Source organism: Fukomys damarensis, unplaced genomic scaffold, assembly GCF_012274545.1.
Source record: "Fukomys damarensis isolate Sample0158 unplaced genomic scaffold, DMR_v1.0_HiC HiC_scaffold_39, whole genome shotgun sequence".
NCBI lineage: Eukaryota > Metazoa > Chordata > Mammalia > Rodentia > Bathyergidae > Fukomys > Fukomys damarensis.
In genome coordinates this window covers 66696794-66716438 of record NW_022900951.1, presented here as the reverse complement: position 1 = coordinate 66716438, position 19645 = coordinate 66696794, and positions in this window count along the sequence as shown.

Here is a 19645-nt window from a genome sequence, read left to right as displayed (position 1 = left end):
ATATATATATGATTATTTTAAATATTTTGAAGAACTTCCAAGAAACAACAGTAGATGGTGCTAGTGTCTTCAAGCAAATTACTTTTCAGCCTTAATTCACTATAATGGAAAAAAGAATGAGTCACAATATGAATTTGAATAAATGTTTAAAAATATTTTATAAAAGTCGTTCTAGCTAAAATAAAAAACAACAATGGTACTTCAATTCATTAATGCTTTTCTCGGAAACAGTTTGGTTCACAAACAGAAGCATTTGACAAATTTTTGTTTTTGTTTATGAACTGCATAAACACATCGGCAGCTATCTTTCCCAAACAAATGCAAATGAGGCCATCTTTTCCAAAATTGTAGAATATTAAATTCATGAACCATTTTTAAAAAACTTATTCATTGGTATGTAACGAAAGGTGTCATGTTAAATATCTTTTCTTTGATTTCAGTTCTATTGTATAACCAATGATGCCATAAAATACTTTTGTGATAAGACGTGGATCTTAATTTAAATTCGTCACTAATTTAGGGAAAATAACTGTTAGAATATATTAAGGTAGCTTCTAACCAAGCCTTTTGTCATTATATTGGCATCATTAGTATTCCTGAATAGAACATAACACATATGAATCACAGTGTTTGCAGATTACTGTGGCCCTGAGAAAAAGCAAAGTACTCTTTTTTCATGTGAAACGGCTAATAAAATGGCCTTTATACATTGTTTTTTTTTTATGTTTTGTTGACTTTTTAATACCATAGAAAATGCTTAGAAGCACATACACAGAAAATTTAGGAAACAGAAATATAAGTACAACATAATGTTCAGATGTAACCATATCTAATTAACATCTTATTGTCTTGATGAATAACATGGATTAAAAAAATCCCAAATAAAGATTGCATTTGAAGTTAGCAGTATACTAAATCACACATACCTGTAGGCCAGCTACAGTGGGAGGATCATTTCTGCCCAGGAGTCTGAGGACAGCCTGGGAAACTGTTAAGACTCAGTCTCAAAAACAATACAAAACAAAACAGAGAAAATATCCCCTGATTTAAAAGATTTTGCCTTAAAAATGTATTATTATTATCAACATAATACATTACTGAGTCAAATGTCAACTCAAAGGATATTGAGAAGCCATTTGACAAAATTCAGGGCTCATCTCTTACAAATTACCTAGAAAAACTAGAAATAGAAGCATTCTATCATGAGACTCTCAAATCATCACCCAATATCATTTTTGTGTGAAAAAGAGCTTTTCTCTTACAAGTAGGATGAATTAAGGCTATTATAATTTTTAGCACTCTTCTATTTCCAATATTCAGTAAGAGACAGAAATAAGGGTCTAGTTATAAGAAATACAGAAGCAGTATTGTTAAAATGTTAACATCAAATAAATTGCTTAAAACTTGTGAGATATACATGAAAATATTCCAAATGAAAAACTTTTTAAAATTTACAATTCATTTGATTTCTTCAATAGCATGAAAATAGTGAAGGAATTATTTGATGATTGTGCTTTTCAAACCTATTTTGCTGAGGTATGTTTTTGAATAGGGTCACAATTTATAATTAATTTTACACTTTCCATTTCATTTGTATTTTCATTTGAATTCTTTGTAACTAGATTCCTGAAAGTGTTTCTACAATCATGCATACATGGTCCTGTGGGGTCTGAGCTATCAAAAGATGGGAGAAGAGGTGTTGGGACATTATACATCTCATTATTTTGTTTCAATATTTGTCAATATTTAAATGATGAATTATATTTGTAGCCTAAAGAAAAAACCTAATATTCCTCCAAGGATGTATTAGAATGTGAATAATATCCAAAAAATCTAGTGAAGCTTTTAAAAAAGCAAAGCTTTAAAAGTATAATAAATTTAGAGTGGTCATAGACCATTAAAATCCTATCCATCTTAATTAGTTACATTTAATGAAAACTATTATAAATTGATCCTCACCTATCTACAAACATAGTCTCATTTTGAGAAAAAGGAAAGAATACATTTATAAACATTTATTAGAATTCACTAGTCTTCTGTCAAAACCACCTGATTTCATTGAATTCAGAACTTCAAGCAAAAAATTTAAACAAAGAAATCCAGATATTATAGAACATCTTATTTTGTTAAAATGTTAGTAAAGCTTTTTCCATGTAATAAAAGGAACCATAATGGTATAATTTGTCAGTACTCATGAGACCCTAAGACTGTTTTTATACATTTCGTAAAACTAGGGAAGATGTCATCTTTCCTTCCTAAGCACTTCAGGTTATTTTCAAAATTTAAAGTCTATACTCAGACATATTTGAAAATAATACACTCCACTCATGTGGAGTGTACATGTGATTTAGATGTTTTGTTCATTTATCTCAGCCTCACCATTACAGAAATCATTACAGTGATTTAAATAGAAAGCATGTTTTTGTTTTCATTTTGTGCTCTTTTAACTGTTATCCCTAAAACCTCTGAGTTCAAAGTCTTAAAATTGCCTTAAATCATCATTTTAAGGGAGTGAATTATGTGTAAAATTTACTGTTACTAAAAACTGTTTTGTGTAAGCATGATATCAGAAATGTAGATTCAATTTTTAAATTGTAAAATTGTCTATTTTGTTTAAAGTAGTAAAGCTTTGTTTATTTCATACTGTTATCAATGTATTTATTTTCTTAAAATCCACATTGAAAACATAACATAGAATAAAATTTAGTAGAATTGCTATTATGTGGAGCTGTGAGCACACACTATCCACCATTTCTTTTAGGTGGTAAGAAAGAACCATGAAAATTTCCAGACCACAGTAGATAATGATTTACTTAAAATGTTAAAGTAATAATACTAAGAATTTATATCCCTAGTCCTGTGTATTTTTATGCATGAAAAAATAGCCAAATATCATGCCATTGCTTTAAGGCAAATGTCACCCAGGAAGCACATACTTATTTAATATTATAATACCATTATTAATGTAAAAATGTTTGAGTAGTGTAGGAGAGGAATGAATTAGAAAAGAGGACATTTTTATTTGAACTCATTTTGATAACCATTTCATTTAATGAAACACCATGAGTTTCAGTTCCTTTCATGCTGGATATAGATAATACTGAGTTTGTTACTCATTAGAAAAGGAAAGGAACGGATTTTTCTTAGCTACCTACTGTGTACCAATTTCTTTGCTTTGTTCTGTATATCTATTATTTCTGTGAATGTCATTAGTGGAAAACAATTCTCAAAGAATATGAGATCTTTATGTACCACTTTTAAACAAGAATCACAGATACTAAAAGGATACAAGTTAAATGGAATCTCCATAAAGACTGCAATATCAATGGACTACAATACCAACGGGCCAGGGATTTAGCTCAGTAGTGCCACCACCCACCTCGCAAGAACAAGGTCCTGAGTTTGATCTTCGGTACCCCCCCAAAGAGACTACAATATCAAAATAGATAATCTGGAATTTATTTATTTGCTTGTTTGTTTGTTTATTTATTTTTGAGACAGGGTCTCACTATGTTGTTGAGACTGACCTGGAACTCACTATGTAGCCCATGCTGGTCTCGAACTCACAGCAATCTTCCTGCCTCAGCCTCCAGAGTCCTGGGATTACAGGCGTGTGCCACCATCCTGGCATGGAATTTAATATAGCAATAATTTACAATAAGAAAATCACTACTGGTGAATTATGTAATGTATTGTCAATATATTAGGTAAATCTACTATCTGTCTTTGAAGAAGTAGCTAAGCATGTTATATGGAATACCTTCTTGGATGTTAATTATTTGCCTATATGTAATTGTTCTTTATAGAAAGAAGTGTCTGTGATTACTGGAGTTATAGGATTTTTATGATAACACTGAAATCCACAGTCTACCGAGTCCACTCAGGCCTCTGGAAAACAAAAATTAATTTAACCAAAGCAAATGTTGTTAAGCAGTACTATAGTACAATTCCTTTACTGAAGCTGCAACTGAGTTGGATTTAGTAAGGGAAAGGAGAAGGGGATAAGTGAACAATAATATATGTAATATTTTCATTTTGTTAAAAGGGGAGCATTTACAAAAGGCCTATTTTTATGTAGATATCAATTTAAGGTAATTCAATGGGCCTAACTAAATCACAAAAGCATACATTTCAAAAAGTCTTTTTGGCCTCAGTTTTTGTATGTACACTGGAGTATATGGTTAAAAACAGGTGGAGATGACAAGGAATTACATTCTTTTAGTAAGTCACTATTTACATAACACTGCAGTTAGAAAGTTTTATCTCATTATTCTTCACCATAAGAAAATAAGACCTAAAGGCATTGTTTTTTGCACTAATGATGATGCTATGCAGGGCTTATTTTAAAGTTAAAGTAATGAATGGCAAAGGCAATAAATGTGAGAGCTCATTGATGACCAAAAAGACAATGAAAAGCCCAATATGTGTCAGTCCTACACATAACAAAAGAGTAATTGTAGGTTCCTTTGACAGAAAATAGTAATCAACATTTGTCATATCCTATTATTTGTACGAATTCTTGGCCCTGGACCATAATATGAAGGGAAGCACTAAAATGTTCTGAGATGTAGGAGAGCAATAGGAGATCAAAACCACCCAACTGAGTTATGTATCATTTTAGGATTTGTGGGTTATATGTTACTCAAGGTCAGGGCTATTTCTAATTTGTGGTCTGTAGCCTCATCTTTCTTAACATAGTAATCTGTACCAAGTACAAGAGCAATAAACATAAGTTGATGATAATATTACAGGCTCTGAGGGTTGAGATGACACAAGTCATAATAAGAAGTGATTGGTCTGAGGAATACCTGGTGAAAAATTTTTTTTTTTTTTGTACCGGGGATTGAACTCGGGTCCTTGCGCTTGCAAGTCAGGCCACCGAATCTCTGAGCTAAATTCCTGGTCCCACTTGGTGAAAAATTTTCACACATTATAGATTGTCCCTTTACTCTGTTGGTGGTTTCTCTTGCTGTGCAGAAGCTTTTTATTAGGAAGAGATACCAGTTGTTGATTCTTTGAGTTCATAAAGTCTTTTCCTATGCCAATGTCTTCAAGAGTTCTACCTAACCTCTCTTCCAGCAGTTTTGGTTTTCCTGTTTTAATATTTGCATGTTTGATCCATTTGGGTTTTAGTTTAGTGCATAGTAAAGTATATAAGTCTAGTTTTAATCTTTGGCAAGGAGAAACCCAGCATTTCCCAGCACCACTTATTAAAGAGGCTATCATTCCTCCAGGGAGGGTGTTTGACTCCTTTGTCAAAGTCCAGATGGCTTAGTATACCTGGAGTTGTTTCCGCACAGTCTAATATGTTACACTGATCCTTGGATCTGCTTCTTTGCCAGTACCATGCTATTTTTATCACAGTGGCTTTGTAGTGTAGATACAAGTTGAAGTTTGTGATGCACCCTGCCTTGTCTTTTCATCCTAAAATTGCTTTTGCTATTCTGGATTTCCTTTGATTCCAAATGAATCTTTGGATTGTTTTATCTGTTGGGATTTCAAATGGGATTACATTGAATCTGTATAGCAGTTTTGGAAGTATGGCCATTTTCACTCTGTTGGTTCTTTCTACCAGGAAAAGGGGATGTCTTTTCATTTTGTGATATATTTTTTATCTCTTTTTTCAGAGTACTGTATTTTTCAAAGTGGAGTTCTTTTACTTCTTTATTAGATTAAGTCCTAGATATTTCATTTTTTGGGGGAATGCTCTTGTGAAAGGAATTGTTTCCTTAATTTTTCTCTCACTGACTCTGTTATTAGTGTACAGGAAGGCTACTGTGTTTTGAGTGTTGATTTTGAATCCAGCTACTTTACTGAATCCTATTATTATGTCTAGGAGTGTTTTGACAGAGTTTTCAGGGTCTTCTATATATAGTAACATGCCATTTGCCAATAATGACAGTTTAAATTCTTTCTTTTCTATCTTTATTTGTTTTCTTGTCTAATTGCTGTCACTAAAATTTCCAGGACTATATTAACAGGAGTGGTGATGGTGGACATCCTTGTCTTGTTCTTGACTTTAGTGTGAAAGATTTCAATTTTTGATATTTTAGTATGATGTTGGCTGCTAGTTTTTCATAGATGTTTTTTTATGAGGTTGAGATAAAGCCCATCTAATCCAATTTTCTGCAGGTTTTTTACCAGCTGTTGCTCAGACACAGGACTACTTTCTAGAATATATAAAAAACTTAAAGGCTGTCTATGAAAAATCAACAGCCAACATCATACTAAATGGACAAAAACAGAAAACCTTCAAGCTATAATCAGAAAAAATACAAGGATATCCACTATTACCACTCCTGTTTAATATAATTTTGGAAACATTAGCCACAACAATTAGACAAGACAGAGAAATAAAAGCAATAAAGATAGCAAAGGAAGAAATTAAACTGTCATTATTTGCTGATGATATGATACTATAGAAGACACAAAAAAACTGTGTCAAAAGACTGCTAGACTTGTCAGATTCAGTAGAGTAGCTGGATACAAAGAAAACACTAAAAAATCAATAGCCTTCTTGTACACAAAATACAGACTTATTGAGAGAGAAATTAGGGAAACAATCCTTTTCACAATGGCATCCAAAAAAAGAAATATGTAGGAATCTATCTAAAAAGGGAATCAAAAGACATTTACATTGAGAACTACAAAACTCTGAAAGAAGAGATTGAAGAGGATATAAGAAAATGGAAAGTTATCCTTTTTGCTTTGTAGGAAGATTGAATATAGTGAAAATGGCCATACTTACAAAACTGCTATATAGAATCAATGCAATCCCTATTGAAATTCCAACATGTTTCACTGAACTGGAGAAAACAATCCAAAAATTCATTTGGACCCAGAAGAGACCGAGAATAGCAAAAGCCATTCTAGACAAAAGAGCCACGTCCAGGGGTATCACAATCCCCAACTTGAAACTATACTACAAAGCCACTGTGTTAAAAATAACATGATACTGGCAACAAAACAGACCCGAGGATTTGTGGTATAGATTTGAAGGTGTAAAACAATCCCAGAAACATTCTGCCACCTTATCTTTGAGAAAGGAGCCCAACACCCTCACTGGAGGAAAGAAAGCCTCTTTTAATAAATGGTGTTGGACAAACTGGATTTCAACCTGCCAAAGATTAAGCTAGACCCCTATCTTTCACTATGCACTAAAAAAAATCCAAATGGATTAAAGATCTTAATATTAAACCAGAAACACTAAACTTGTTGGAAGATAAGGTCGGTAGAACTCTAGCGCCACTGAGCTAAATCCCCATCCCTAAATTTTTCTTTTTTTAATTTTGTTACTTAATTTTATTGGTACAATTAAGGTATACAACATAATGACATTGATCACTGGAAGATAATCCATCTTGGTTCCTACTTTTTTTTCCCATTCCCCTGTCTTCCCTTCAGCTAATACTTCCCTCCTTATCTACAAAGACTTTATTTCCATTTTTTCTCTCCATTCCCATATTCCTTTGTCCCTATCCTTCCCACTCCCCCTTCTCCTTGTGCCTTGTCTTCCTGTTTCACATTATCTATTATACCCTTTACTGCTTATTTACACTTTCAGTTTCTCATGCTAGAGAAACTATTTGGTATTTACACATCTGTGTCCTATTTATTCCAGTTAAGGATATCATCTCAATGTGCATCCATTTAGCTATAAATGCCTCTAGTTTCTCATTCTTTGTGGCTGCATAGTACTCCATCTTATATTTTAAAAAAACACATTTTCTTTATCCAGTCTCCTGTTGATGGGCAATTGGGCTGCTTCCAAATTTTAGCTATCATGAATTGTGCTGCTATGAACATGGGTGCACATATATCACTGTGGTTGTGGTATTATTCTTTTAATTCTTTGGAGAAGATACCCAGAAGAGGGATGGCAGGGTCCAATAGGACCTCTAATCATAGTTCTTTGAGTTTTCCCCATATTGATTTCTACAGTGGTTGCACCTGTCTACACTCCCACCAACAGTGGAGCAAGCTTCCTCTTTCTATACAGCCCATCCAGCATTTGTTATTGATTGATTGCCTGATATCTGCCATTCTTTCAGGGGTAAGGTGGAATTTCAGAGTTGCTTTCATCTGTATCATTTGAAAAAACAGTGATGTTGAACATTTTTTCATAGGTTTATTTGCTATTTCTACTTCTTTGTCTAAAAATATCTGTTCATTTCAGATGTCATTTTTTTTTGTATTGGGTTTTTAAATTTGGGAGGTCTGATATTTTAAAGTTCTTTATACATTCTAGATAGTAGACCTTTGTTTGAGGAAGAGCTGATGAAAAGTTTTTCCCACATTGCGCGCTGTCTCTTCACAGTATTGGTCATCTTGCTGTGCAGAAGGCTTTTAATAAAAAGAGATCACACTTGTTGATTACACTACTTGTTGATTACACTCTTTCATGTGCAACTGAGGTTTTGTTCAAAAAATCTCTTCCTATGCAAGTGTCTTCCAGAGTTCTACCTACCCTCTCTTCCAGCTGGTTTAATGTTTCTGTTTTAGTATTTAGATCTTTAATCCATTTTGATTTTAGTTTAGTGCTTGGTGAGAGATATATGTCTAGTTTTAATCTGTGTCAAGTTGAAACACAGTATTTCCAGGACCATTTATTAAAGAAGCTATCATTGAATGAGGTTGTTTGGCCCCTTTGTTGAAGATGAGGTGGCTGAGTATATCTGGACATTTTCTGCATCTTCTAATCTGTTCCACTGGTCCTAAGGTCTGTTTCTTTGCCAGTACCATGCTGTTATTATTATAGTAGCTTTGTAGCATAATTTTAAATCAGGAATTTTGATAACCCTTACATTATCTTTATTGCCTCAAATTGCTTTTGCTATTGTGGGTCTCTCCTTGTTAGAAGGAATTTTTGGATTGTTTTCTCAAGGTCTGTGAAGTATACTGCTGGGATATCCAATGGGATTGCATTGAATCTATGTAGCAGTTTTGGATGTATAGCCATTTTCACTATGTTGATTCTTCCTACCCAGGAGCAAGGGATGTCTTTCCATTTACTAATATCCTCTACAATCTCTCTTTTCTTCTTAGAGTGCTATAGTTTTCACAGTAGAGGTCTTTGAATTCTGTCATTAGGTGCGTTCTGAAATATTTCAGTTTTTTGGATGCTATCGTGAAAGGAATTAATTGCCCTATTTCTCATTCAGCGAGTCTGTTTTTTGTGTACTAGAAAGCTATTGATTTTTTTGTGTGTGCTTACCTTGTATCCAGCTGTTTTGTTGAATTTAGTTATTCAGTCTAGAAGACCTTTGGTGGAGTTCTTGTGGTCTTCTAGAGTATCGTGTCATCTACAAATAATGACAATTTGACTTCTTCATTTCCTACCTTTATTCCTTTTATATCTTTCTTTTATCTAATTGTTGTGGCTAATGTTTCCAAAACTATATTTTACAGGAGTTGTATTAGTGGATATCCTTTTCTTTATCCTGATTTTAGTGTGAAGGTTTTGAGTTTTTGACCATGTAGTATTGACCATATTGGCTGTTGGCTTTTCATTGATGGCTTTCATCAAATTGAGATAGAGACTGTCTATTTCAATTTTTTTAGGGATTTTATCAGAAATGCATTTGGATTTTATCAAATGCTTTTCCTACATCTCTTGTGATATCACATAGTTTTTGTTAATGGTTCTATTAATACAGTGTATTACATTTATTGATTTGCATAGGTTAAACTATTCCTGCATTCCTTGGATGAATCCCACTTGGTAAGTGTTTATGATCTTCTGCATTCTATTTGCCACTATCTTATTAAGGATTATTGCATCTACATTCATTTGTGAGATTGGCCTATAGTTCTCTTTTTTGATTGGGTCTTTCTCTGCTTTGGAGATCAAGGTGATTCTTGCTTCCTGGAATGACTTTGGGAGTATTTCTTCATTTTCAATTTCTATGAAATAGGAGTGGCAGTAGTTCCTCTCTAAATGTCTTGTAGAATTCTGTAGTTATGCCATCATGGTAAAATTTTAATTACATTTTCAATTTCATTGGTTGATATTGGGTTGTTTAGAAATTTTAGGTCACATTCCACATTGTTTATTCATATAAATCTAGGAATTTGTCCATTTCTTCTGTATTTTCCATCTTTTGGGCCAATAAATTCTCAAAACAGGTATTGATGGTCCTTTGTATTTCTGCTGGGTCAGTTGTAATTTCACCCTTTTCATTTTTAATTGCATGCATTTGGACCTTTTTCTTTCTTTCTTTTTTTTATAAGGTTGGCTAAGAGCTTGTCAATTTTGTTCACTCTTTATAAGACTCAACTCTTGACTTCATTGATTTTCTGTATTGTTTTCTTATGTTCTATTGCATTCATTTCCCTGATCTTTCTTGCTTCTCTCTCTCTCTCTCTCTCTCTCTCTCTCTCTCTCTCTCTCTCTTTTCTTTTTTTGTACCTGGGATCAAACTCAGGTCCTTGTGCTTTCAAGGCAAATGTGCCCTTATCTTTAAAACTTTCTTTTTTGTATGAGCTTTGGTTTTGTCCCACTTTTCTTTTTCTAGAAGCTTTAGGTTCAGCATCAGTTTGTGTAATTGAGCTGACACTATTTTCCTAATATGATTATCACTGCTAAGAATTGCCCTTATAAGACTGCTTCAATTGTATCCCATAGATTCTAATATGCTATATTGTCATTGTCATTTAATTGTAGGAACTCTGTGATTTCTTCTTTAATTTCCTCTTTGCTGCATTGGTTATTCAGAAGTGTATTGTTCAATTTTCATGTGCTTATGAAATTATTGCAGTTTCTTTTGCTATTGATTGCCAATGTCATTGAACTATGGTCTGATAATAGACAGGGGATAACTTCAATTCTTTTGCACTTAAACATGTCCTCTGAGTGAGTATGTTGTCTATTTTGGAGAACAATCCATGTGTAACTGAAAACAATGTTTATTCTGATTTTGTGGAGTGGAACACTCTGTAAACATCTGTTAAGTTTATTTGTTCAAGAGTTTGAGTTTTAGTATTTCTGTGTTTAATTTGTCTGGTTGATTTATCTTTTTGTAATAGTGAGATATCAAGGTTCCCCACTAGTACTGTATTTGTGCTTATATGCTTTTTCATGTCCATTAGTATTTGTTTTATATAGTTGCTCCCAGTTGTGTTTGGTGCATATGTATTAATGATTGTCATCGATTTCTCTTGGATTGTTCCCTTTACAAGGATGTAGTGTCCTATTATGTCTCTCTTAATCATTGTTGGTTTGAAATCCACTTGATCTTCAAAGATTATTACTCCTGCTTTTTTGTGGGGTTACTGTCACATGGAGTATTGATTTCAAACCCTTAACTTTCAGTCTATGAGTTTCTTTTTGAATTGTGTTTCTTTTATGCAGGATATTGGTGAATCTTGCTTCTTGACCCATTCCCCCGGACTATTTATTTTGATTGGTGAATTGAGACCATTAACCTTGATGGTTATAACTGATATGTAATGACTTATCTTTGTTGTGACCTTTTCTTTTTGTTGGATTCTATCCCTTTGCATTTAATTTCTTGTCATGCCTGATGTATTCATTGTGCTGGGCTTCCTGGAGTTGTGATCATCATTGTCTTTTTCCAGGATATTGTTTAAAATTTTTTGGATTGCTGGTTTAGTATGTACCTTAATTCTCCATCAATTTTGAAAGATAGTTTTGCAGAGTACATCAATTTGAGTTTGAGGTTGTTTTCCATTAGGGCCTGAAATATGTCATTTCACACTTTTCTTGCCTTGTAGGTTTGTGTTGAGAAGTTTGCTTTGATTCTGAAGGACTTTCCTTTGTATAAGATTAGTTTCTTTTTTTAAGAATTTCAAAACATTTTAAGTTTTAATGAGTATACATTTTAATACGTAAAGTTGACTGTGTTGTTTGTTAGGAGCTGATTTAGCAATATTCTTTGTTTAAATAAATATTAAGCCATTTATCATAATATGGAGAAACATAAAAGAACTAGGACTAGAGGTACCCTTTGACCCAGCCATCCCTCTGCTGAGTATGTGATTTGTTTCTTTAACTGCTTGTAAAAAATTTTTTCTTTCTGTTGGATTTCTGGAATCTTAACTATTATATGCCTATGTGTAGATTTTTTTTATCACAGCTATTTGGAATCATATAAGCCTCATTTATCTGTATGTCAAGTACATTCCCCCTATTTGGGAAGTTTTCTGCTATTATTTCAGTGAACAGTTTTTTTTTTTTAGTCTGCACTCTCTCCTGTTTCTTCATTGACTTCAGTCAGTCTTATGTTATTCTTCTTTGAATTATCTTGTAGCTGCTGGATTGATTTCTCATGTCTCTTAATATTTTTAATAAATTTTTCTTTCCTGGTGACTAATTGAAATCCTATCTTCTATATCTGAAATTCTGTCCTCACATTGGCTCATTCTGCTGTGTAAACTTTAATCTCCTAGATATATTTTTGCATCTCTTTAATGATTGCATTTGTTTCCTATGTTGCATTTCTATCATGTTTCTTAGCTCCCATTTTTTTTTCATCTTTTTCCACTCTAGATTTGTTTTTCTTGTCTTGTACTGTGGGCACAATCTGTGCTGTTATCTGAGAAATTATTTCTGTTTTCATTTTTTCCAGGTCCTTTTTGCCAGTTGAGGGAGTCCAGGTGCCTGAGTATCAGAATGTTCCTTCTCATTTCACTTGGGGTTGCCTTAGGTGATCTGGAAGTCTGGTTTTGAGACTTATTTCTGTGTCTTCTCATTTCAACAGATGTAGCCTGATGTGCCTTTTTTGAGGCATCTTTATTCTCACCCTGTGTTCTTCTATTCTCTGCAATCCAATGAGCAGCCTTTACTCTGTTGCTCACCAGTGCACCAGTTCTTGGATTTCAAATGATGAGCTTCTAGATCCCTATGCTGACCTGTTGTCTTTGTGGGCTTCTGGCTGGGGCCTTTGCACACTTGGGATGGTATCTAGGTGTGCCTCTTGCTGAGGCCCTATGTAGCTGTTTTCTGGGAATGCCTTTTGGCCAGGGGCTGTATACCCCAGTTCCTTTTGTCTGTGTAGGCTTCTGGCTAGGGTATCTACGCACTTACCAATGGTATTGTGGTGAGGTTGTGGCTGTTGTTTGTTTGTCTGTGTAGTTCTTTTTCAGGTGAGCCCTTGGCTGTGGGTGATGGTATGTTGGGTCTCTGGCTGAAGCCTGTGTGCCTGTTCAGATCTTTTCTGGGTGGGCCTATGCCTTGGGAAAGTGTGCCCATGCCTCTGGGGTCATGGCAGGGCCCTAGCTGGGATCCACCTGCAGTGGTGCCACTTGGGTCAACACAGCTGCTCCCCAGGATCTGTGCACACTTACCGATGGTATGGTGGCAATGTGGATGAAGCTTGAGAACCTGTGCGGTTCTTTTCTAGGTGGGCCTGTAGCTTGGTCCCATGCGCCCATGCTTCTGGGGTCAGGGCTGGGCCCTGGCTTGCATCTGCCTGTATCTATTCCACTCTGTTCAACACAGGTGCTCCCAGGATCTGGACACACTTACTGATGGTATGGTGGGACTCTCTTTCCTTTCTTATATATTTCCCTTTTATTGCTTTCTCTTGGCAAATTATTCTAGCTAATGATTCAAGTACTATGTTAAACAGAAGAGGTGATAGTGGACATTCTTGTCTTGTTTCTGATTTTAGGGAAAATGCTTTTAGTTTTTACCTATGTAGAATACTGAGAGCTATTGGTTTGTCATAAATAGCCTTTCTAATATTTGGGTATTGTCCTTCTATACTTGTTTTCTTTGGAATTTTTAGCAGTAAGTGGTGTTGGATATTGTCAAAAGTCTTTTCTGCATCTATTGACATGAAAATATTGTTTTTTATCTTGCTCCAGTTTATGTGATGTATTAAATTTACTGACTTACATATGTTGAAATTTTCTTGCATTTCTGGGATGAAATCTATTTATGATGTGTTATATTTTTGATAATGTGCTGCATTATATTTGCCAATATTTTTTGAGGATATTTACATGTATCTACATTAAAGAGTTTGTTGTATAGTTCACTCTTTTAGTTGGGTCTTTATCCATTTGGTGATGAGGGTGACACTATCTTCCATATATGAATTTGGAGCACTCCATCATTTTTAATTTCTTGGTATAGCTTGAGGAGTATTGGTGATATAACATCCATAAAGAATTTATAGAATTTAGCAGTGAATCCATCAGACCCCAGGCTTTTTTATTTGGTGGATTCTTCTTTACCTAGTCAATTTCATTGTATGTTATTGGATTATTAAACATATTTATGTCTTCTTGAGTTAGTTTTTGTAGTTTTCAGGTGTCTAGGAATCTATTTCTTCAAAATTTATTAATTTCTTCTAATAAAATATTTTGAAGTAGTTACTACTTTTGGATTTTGATAGTTCTGTTGTGATTTTACCTTTTTCATTTCTAACTGCATTGATGTGAATCTTTTGTCTCTCTCTTGGTGAGATTGCCAAAGGGCCCATCTACTTCATTTGTTCTTTTGAAGAACAAGCTCTTGATTCATCGAGTTTTTTCATTTGTTTTAGCCTCAACTTTATTGATTTCTGCTCTCCTCTTTATAATTAGCCTCCTTAACTTTGATTTCTGGCTGACTTGTTGCTGTTTCTCAATTATCTTAGGGTTTCTCATAAAGGTATTTATTTGAACTTTCTATATTTTCCCAATATGAACATTGATTATAATGAATTTTCCTCTTATGATTACTTTCATAGTGTCCCAGATATTTTTTGAGTCATATAGCCATTGTCATTAATTTCTAGAAATTTTAAAATTTCTTCTGTTATCCATTGGTTATTCAGGTGTATGCTGTTAATTTTCCAGGAGCTTTTACCTTTTCCAAAATTTCTTCCACAGTTGAATTCCATGTTCATTTCAAAGTGGTTGGATAGTATGCATGGAGTAATTTTAATTATTTTTTGTTTACTTAAGCTGGTTTTGTTGAGTAACATATGATCTATTTAAAAAATATCATGTGACATTGAAAAGAAGGTAGAGTCTGTTGAAGAGGGGTGGAATACTCTGTATATATCCATTATATCTATCTGGTCAGGGATTTGGTTCAGCTGATATTTACTCTTTTGTGTTTAGTTGATCTATGTCTTTTTGAATGTGGGGTGTTAAAATCCTCTACTGCGGTTATGTTAGTGTTTGTCTGACTTATTAATTTTTGTTTTATTAAGATAAGTGCTCCAGTATTTAGTGCATATGTGTTTATCAATGTTATGTCTTCTTTTTGGATTATTCCCTTAATTTGACCATTTTCTCTTCTCATCAGCTTAGCTTTAAGTTTGCCATGTCTAATACTAGAATTGCTACTACTGCTTGTTTTGAGGGTTCTTGTGCATGAGATATTCCTTTTTATCATTTAATTTTAAATCTATAAATGTCTTATTGAATGAGATAAGATTCTTGAATGCCACAGACTGTTGAATTCTTTTTGTCTGATCCAGTCTGCCTATCTCTGTCTTTTAATGGGAGAGTTGAAGCTATTAACTTTTACAAATATTATTGAGATGTGTTCATTATTTATCACCATTGCCTTCTTTATCTGTTGGTGAATCCTATTTTTCTTTTCCTGATGTTTTTTATTGTTGTATATTCATTAAACTAATTAATTTCCTGTGTGATTTTAGTTGTGTCCGTTTCATTATTTCTGTTGAGAATTTATTTAACTATTTTCTCAAGATCTTGTTTAATAATCATATATCTTTGTGCTTGACTTTTTCATGGAAATATTTTGTTTCTCCATGTAATTTGATAGATAGTTTTGCTGGACATTAATCTGTGTTGGAAGTTTTTTTGTTGGGGGGGGCTTTTATTACCTCATTCCAAGCTCTTGTGAACCTTAGGGTTTGTGTTGAGAAGTCTACTGTGATTCTAAATGGTTTAACTGTATTTGTGATGTTTTTTTCCTGGATGCTTATAACATTGTTTTTTTTTTCTTTACTAGAAACTTAATAAAAGTATACTATGGTGAGATTCTTTTATCCTTATAATTTCTTGATATCCTATAAATATGGCTTACTAACATTTTTAAATTCAATTTAATGGTACACTTTAGGTATAGATAATGATCATATTAATTATAGTGAATTTGTACCTGTACATAATATTTCTTGATTCATCATTTTTCCTGAATCCTTTCCCCTTACTTTAACCTCTCTTCCCCTTCTTAATTATAAAAATGTTGTCCATTTTGTCTGTTCTCTTTTTTCTTTTCCTTTCCTTTCTTACCCCCTCCTCCATCCCTTGTTATCCTTCCCTTTTGAATTTTTTTTATTTCCCAATATCTATTATACATTTTGGGTCTTATTTGTGTTTCAGTTTCTCACAGCAGAGAAACTCAACATTTTAAAATGTGTGTTGGATTTATTTCATTTGGAAGTATGGTCTCAAGGTGCATTTATTTACCAAGAAATGTCTTAAGTTTATTCTTCTTTATGTCAGAGTAGCACTCCATTGTGAAAAAAAAAAAGAAAGAAAGAAAGAAAGAAAAAACCTCACATAGTCTTCATCCATTCATTCATTGATGAGCATTTGGGCTACTTCCAATATTAAGCTACTACAAATTGTGCTGCTATAAACATGGGTGTGCATATAGCACTGAGGTATGATGCTTTTAATTATTTTTGAAAGATACCAAGAAGAAGAATAGCTGGTCAAATGGAACTCTAGTTTTAGTTGTTTGAGGAATCTCCATAGGAATTTACACTGTAGTTGCACCAATCTACACTCCCATAATAGTAGAAAAGGATTCCCTTTTTTTCCCACAGATTTAACATCATATATTATTGGGTGATTTGTTCACAATAGCCATTCTTTCTGGAGATGAAATCTCAGTGTAGTTAATTTGCATTTCTTCAATGATCAGTGACATTGGCCATTTTTTCATATATTTATTTGCTATTTATCCTTCCTCATTTGAGAAGTTTCTATTCATTTCAGATGCCTTTCTTTGAATTGGATCTTCGAGTTTGGGGAGACTGATGTTTTATTTGTTGTTGTTGTTGGTGGTGGTGGTGGGCTTTTACATATTCTAGATGTTAGTCCCTTGTCTGCGGAACAGATGGAAAAATTTCTTTCTTACTGTGTGGGTTGTCTCTTCACTCTGTTGGTGGTTTCTTTTGCTGTGTAAAAGCTTTTAAATATGATGAGATCCCAGTTGTTGATTCTTGGTATTCTTTCCTGTACCTTCAGGGTTTTGTTCTTAGTCTTTGTCTACACATATGTTTTCAAGATTTCTATCTATTCTGTTTTCCAGATTTAGTGTGTTTGTCTTAATAGTTAGATTTGCTGCATTCTGTTTGCCAGTATCTTATTGAAGATTTTTGCTTCTGTGTTTATTAGGGAGATTGGCCTATGATTTTCTTTTTCAGTTGGACCTTTCTCTGGTTTTTGTATCAGGGTCATACTTGCATCCAGGAATGACTTTGGGAGTATTGCTTCCCTTTAAATTTCATTAGAGAGTTTAAGGAAGAGTGATATTATGTATTTTCTAAATGTCTTGTAGAATTCAACAGTGAGCCATCAGGATGTAGGCTTTGTTGTGTTGGTAGATTTTTAATTACATCTCAATTTCATTTACTGAAATCGGCTTATTTTTATATCTTCTCAATTCCGCTTTTGTAATTCATATGTAAGAATTTGTCCATTTCTTCAGTGATTTCTGTCTTATTAGAGTATATGTTCTTGAAGTAGGTATTGGTGATTTTCTGGATTTATGCAGAATCTGTTCTGATTTCACTCTTTTTATTCCTAATTGTATAGATTTGAGTCTTTTCTTTCCTTTTATTGTAAGCTTGGCTAATGTTTTGTCAATTTTGTTTAATCTTTCAAAGAACCAACTCTTCAAATAATTGACTCTTCTATCGTTTTCTTAGTCTCACTTGCACTAATTTTTGCTCTGATATTTATAATTTCCTCCCTGCTTAGAGTTTAACTTTCTCTTCTATTTTTGGTACATTGAAGTGCAAAATTAGCTTGCTTATTTGAACTCATTCTGTTTTTTTCTGATGTATGAATTCACTGCTATAAATTTCCATGATAGGACTCCTTTCACTGCATCCCATAAGTTCTGATATGTTGTATTAGTACTATAATTTAATTGTACAAACTTTCTAATTTCTTCTTTAATTTTCTGTGTGACCCTTTAGTTATTCAGAAGGGTGTTATTTGGTTTCTATATGTTTATGCAGTTTTGTGGTTTCTTTTATTCATTTCCAATTTCATTGCACTGTGATCATAATTTCAATTCCTTTACATTTGCTTAAGCACATTCTATAAGCTAATATGTAGTACATTTTAGTGAAATTCCTGTATTCAGCTGAGAAGAACATGCATTCTGATGTTGTAGGGTGAAATACTGTAGATATTTAAGTCTATTTGTTCAAAGGTTTGGTTTTACTCTGATTTTTCTTTTTTGTCTAGGTGATCTATTTGTGACAGTGGGGTATCGAAATCCCCCATTACAATTGTATTAGTGCTTGTTTGATTTTTAATATCCATTAATATTTTTTTTGTTTTCTTTAGCTGCATACACCAATTTTGGTGAATATATATTTATGACTGTTATCTCTTCCTGGTATGTAGTCACCTTCTTTGTTACTCTTGAGAAATCTTGGCTTGAAATACACTTTATCTACAAATAGAATAGCTACCTATGCTTTTTTCTTGGCTCCTGTCACATGGAGTGTTATTTTACATCCTTTGACTTTGAGTTTATGATTAGTTTTGTGTAAAATGTGTTTCTTGTGTACAGCATATAGGTGGATCTTTTTTCTTGATGTATTCTGCCAATCTGTTTCTTTTGATTGGTTAATTGACAATATTTGTATGGATGCCTATACATGATGTATATTGGCTTATCCTTGTCATATTATTTTCCTGGTGTAGGTTCCCTTTCTTTCCTTTCTTTAATTGTGTGCCTTGAATATAGATTCATTCTGTTGGGTCGCATGGAATTGTAGTTTTTTGTTATTTCTTTCTAGAATACCCTTCAGGATATTTTGGATTCTTGGCTTGGTAGTCATAAATTTCTTCCAGTGTCCTTTGTCACCCAAGTTATTTATTTCGCCATCAATTTTGAAAGACAATTTTGCAGGGAACATCAATCTGTGTTGGAGGGTTGGAGATTGTTTTCTTGCAGAACTTGAAATGTTTCCCTGCAAGATTTGCTTGCCTTAAACTTTTGAATTGAGAAGTCTGCTATCATTCTGAGGTGTTTTCCTTTATAGGTGATATCTTTTTTAAAAAGCTTTTCTCTAATAGCTGTTCTAGTGTTAAATTTCTGGAATTTTTACTACTTTATGCCTTTGTGTAGATTTTTTAAATCATTGTTCACTAGAGTTCTTTATTCTTCACATAGCTATATGTTAGATTCTTTTTCAAAATTGGGAAGTTTTCTGCAATTACTTCTGTGATTAGATTTTCTATTTCCTTTGCATTATATTTTTGATTTTTCATAAGTTTTGATCAATATTATAGAATTATTCTTTACATCATCTAGTGCTGTAGGATTGAGTTTTTGTGGTATTTTGCTATTTTTAGGAAGTATTTCTTTTCATGATCACTAACCACAAACCCGTCTCCTAGATGTGACATTATGTCTTCACATTGATTGATCTTGTTGTGTATTTTCAATAAAATATTTAATCTCCTGGAT